Source organism: Amblyomma mixtum, chromosome 3 (assembly GCF_055824585.1).
Source record: "Amblyomma mixtum isolate Tamu chromosome 3, ASM5582458v1, whole genome shotgun sequence".
In the NCBI taxonomy this organism is placed as follows: Eukaryota; Metazoa; Arthropoda; class Arachnida; order Ixodida; family Ixodidae; genus Amblyomma; species Amblyomma mixtum.
Window position 1 is genome coordinate 296,417,935 of NC_143014.1, and position 4,382 is coordinate 296,422,316.

The window sequence follows — 4,382 nt, forward strand, 5'->3', positions numbered from 1 at the left end:
CAACAGGAGTGCGCACTCTGTGGTGCAAAATTTTGTTCTATAATTGCAGCGACTGCCATTCTTATTTTTTTTCTTAATTTGTTTGTCTTCCAGCCGAGTCATTCCGCACTCCAAAAATTACATGCATTATATACGAATATTCACATAAAGTCATTGTCCCGCATTCGATCTCCCAGTTAACAGGTCCCCTACCGTTCCGCTGGTCCGATCTGTTAGATAATAATCTATTATCACTTAATTTCTTTTTTTCTCTCCAAATGCTTCTGTTTCCTGCATTCACCGCCTGTGTATTCGCCACTTTCCCGCAGTCGATATGTGCCATCTTTTTTGGGGGTCAACCAACCAATGGCAGAAGCCTATATTACGACAGATTCCGAATACGAACGACATGCACTGCGAGCTGGGCCGCAACGCAAAATACGAGAGCGTCAACGTATGTCAACCGATCCAGAGGATACAGCGAGGCGGCCAGCCGAACGGTAGCGGCACAGATTGTACATGTATAACCTTGCTGAACTGGATGCGGAAACTGGTGAATAGAGACAAAGATTGATTTGATTGCAAACATCTTTATTTGTTCAATATTCTCAGAACATGTGGCTGGGCCGCCTAGTCCGGTAGTCCACTGGCTGCTGCTGCTGCGCTGGCCCTCCCCACCAGCCAGTTCTGAAGGCCAGGATCATCGCTGAGCAGAATAGCCTCCCACTGCTCCTCCGAGGGGTTGGGAATGGGGTCAACTAAGGTATTATGTTGGCATGCCCACACCATATGGTAGAGGTTAGCTACCGCTCCGCAATGTGGACACTGCGGAGAGTATAGTGTAGGGTACCACTGGTGTAATTTAGCTGGTGTTGGGTATGTGTTGGTTTGTAGTCTCCTAAGGGTGTTCTCTTCTAACTTGTTGAGGGATTTGTGTGGTGTTGGGTACTCCTTTCTGGCTGTTCTGTATGGCGCAAGATTGTCAGCATACACATACCATACATTTATAGCATACATTTATACCAGAGACAAAGAAGAAGAGCGTTATAGTAGAACCTAATGATGAAGTCGCCGAAGGAATCTGTAGTCGGGAGTCGAGAACAAGTATACAAGGGCAATGCGACCTGAATCGCAATGAGCGGATCAAGAGGCCTATCGCAAGAGGAACGCTGAGCGACTGCAAGAACATCTGGGAGCAACTAGAATTTTCTAGCTTATATAAAAAAAAAGCTTATTAAAGATAAACAGAGCAAAACAAAGGCAAACATGATAGCGCACCAAATTCACATTTAGATTGACAAGGTAAATCGGGGACATTATTTTTTTTCTGCACGTTTCTCTATGCTTTAGTTTTTTCGATTTTTCTCCTTCAGTGTGTGTTCCTTTGCCTGTCGCTGCAATAGTCGTTGCTTCGTTCTAGTCATTAGTAAGGACGTTTTTAAGCTCCGTGAGCGAGGGGCATGTCGACAAACGGTGCTACACGTCGCTAGGCACAAATATATTTTGTGATGTTGGCGTCAGGTGCCGTCCTTTCTACCTTGATTAGAGAAGTTTACGGCATGCAGCCAGTGCTATGAGGTTGTGGTCTCTCCAGAATGGTCATGTTCTCAAACTTACTACTCTATTCAAGTGGGGTGAAATCCTCTGAAGGTCCAGGTATAGGTGTATTTAACAAACACAATTTTTTTGGCGTCGTTTGTTAAAAACATGTCTCTATTTAGCTGATATAAAGAGAAGTCAAAGATTCCCAAATACGTGCGGACATGCGCGGTCAATACAAGCAGCTGCGGACCCACACATGCACAGCTTCATTTTTCTCATTAGAGTGGGCCTGTGCCCCTTTGCCTTTAAACACAAAGGCGACAGTTGGATGGACATTGTCCATCCTGTATGCTCTAATGACTACAGTTCTGCTTTATTCCTTGTTCCTCCTCAATTTTTTGTTTTTCGTGACATGGCATAATGCACTGCTGGCTGCTGTTCTCGGTTTGTTCCCGCTGTAGCAGCTTGTTCCATAAACATGTCACACAAAAGAGCGTCGGAAATAAGTTCTTCTTCCTTGAACCACGAAGACTCTTTCTTCGGTTATTTCCCCGTTGCTGACAGGAAAGCGTCAAGCTCGTCATTCTTGGCTTCCGACCTGTGCTGCTCGAAATAGAAATGGGGTAAAAATGGGCCTCGACAGTTTTGCAGAAAATAAGACGCGTTACTCGTCTGCAAGTTTAGGCGACAAAATTGTAGTTTCTTGTACAAGTTAAAACTGTAAACAACACTTGGCTATATCCTTTTTGTCATTTATACGAAAATTTTCGCATCTGTAAAGTACCGCTGCTCTCCCAACCTCGAAAAAAAAATTATGACCCGGACGTGATTCGAACACGCAACCTTCTGATCTGGAGTCAGACGCGCTACCGTTGCGCCACCGAGTTTTTTTTTTTTCTTTCATGGTATTTATTTACATGGTTTTGTATACAAAGCATATATATACATATGTGTGTGTGCATATACACACACAAAAACAACTATTTACAGAGCACCTAGGTAGGCGCTAGGTGGCAGAAACATAATAGTAACATATTATAACTAAAAGGCCGGTATAGATATACAGCGCATCAGGAGAGGAAACCAATCCGGTACAAAGTCCGATTTTTTGTAAATGTCCGTTACCTGCAGCAACATTCGGCTAAAGTGAATTCTGGGCGAAACAACAGGTTCAACGTTGCGATCTTGCATGCGTGTTTTCCAAAGACTATGAAGTCCAATCAGAAGAATCATATCATAAGGGTTCGAGTCAGGTTGGGAAACAACAAGGTAGCGCACACTGTAGGAATTTAGGAGAAAATCTTTCTGTAGCGTCCTTTGCAACACATCCCAAAACAAAATCGCGTCTTTGCAGTCTATAAAACAATGTGCAATTGTTTCAGGCACATTGCACAAGCGACAGTTTACAGAAGACACAAAAATGTTTTTCCTATCGAGCCACGTCTTGACAGGTAGAGTTTCAGTGTGTAATTTATAGAAAAATGTTTTGGTGCAAGGATAAATTGGCATTTTACGCACTCGCTTTAAAACATCATGACCCATGAGCCCAACGTAGACGGAACGATACAGTGGGGGCGGGAAGAGCATGGATATCAAATCCCTGTACAGATTTTTGCGCGAAACAGAATATAAGTACTCATTTGAAAACCGAACTGTCAAAAAACGCACGGAGGCATAAACTTCCTGCATAAAGCCTAGTAAACGGGGTCGTTCAGTAAAATTGGAAGAAACTACTAAGTTCGGAAGTAAAGTCATGAAGTTGGGTATTTTGGGTAATGAAGTCAAATTGCTGGCATATGCTGACGACCTTGCATTTTTCTGCGTTGACAAGCCCAGCATTGATAATGTGTTGTCCACAATAGATCAATTCGGCATCGTTTCTGGTGCTCAAATGAATCGCTCCAAAAGTTCTGGCCTATGGTTTGGTTCATGGGGCACAACTCCACCTCTGTACGCTGGCATAGAATGGTCTTGTGTGCCTCCTAAATATCTTGGCGTTCCACTTCATGCCTACAAATCCAGTGCCCATTACTGGAGAGAGCGAGTTCCGGCTGTTGAGCGTTATGCTCAGACATTTGTACCGCATCGCCTCTCAATTTTTGGTCGAGCCCAGGCTTGCAACACCTTTCTGGCAACAAGAATTTATTACGTACTCCAGGTCCTTCACTGCGCCAGACATTACATACAGCGTTTCCATCGTATATTTGCGACGTTTATTTGGTCCTCCAAATTTGAGCCCATGCGGCGTGATAACCTTTTCAGGCCTGTTTGCGCAGGAGGCCTGGGCCTAGAGCACCTGTATGTGAGACAGTTGGTTGCCCGTTTCTTCTTTTTTCGTGCTTGTTCCCTTCCGATTATTAGAGCATTCTTGCGCCACCGAGTCGGACGGCTATGTCAACAACGCAGCTCTCCTTTTAAAACCTGCACAAAAAATGCTACCTTAATGTAGCTAAAGAACGGAGAACTGAGGTATAAGAAAGATTTTTAGAGAGAGACGAGTGTATAGAAAGCAACCAAAAATATTTTCGACGGAATATTCAAATCTGCTAAGTACAATTAGTTTTCTTCTGCAAGAGAAGAAAGAGGAAGGCGTTGCCTTCTTCAAAAAGGTTGTTCACATTGTTGACATTGTGGATGTGATATGCAAAAACCAGTGACAGCGCCTGTGTTCCTGAAGATGCAGTAAGGGCGGACTTATTGGAAGCCCTCGGTAAAAGCGGCTGAGAAGGGAAGGCGGCAGGAGGGGATGGTTTCATATGTACGAGGTCTGTTAGAAAAGTATCCGACTTTATTTTTTTTTTGTGAACACCTGATGGATATGAAACAAGCGCGCTTGCATCGCGTGACCTTGAACCTTCGTG

General features: G+C 43.9%; 1 non-coding gene across 1 annotated transcript; it reads right to left on the reverse strand.

The window, feature by feature from the left end:
- Nucleotides 1-2,336: 2,336 nt before the first annotated feature.
- TRNAW-CCA (transfer RNA tryptophan (anticodon CCA)) lies at nucleotides 2,337-2,408 on the reverse strand. The gene has a single exon. It is a non-coding gene; the product is annotated as a tRNA-Trp (tRNA).
- Between the last annotated feature and the right edge of the window lie 1,974 nt (nucleotides 2,409-4,382).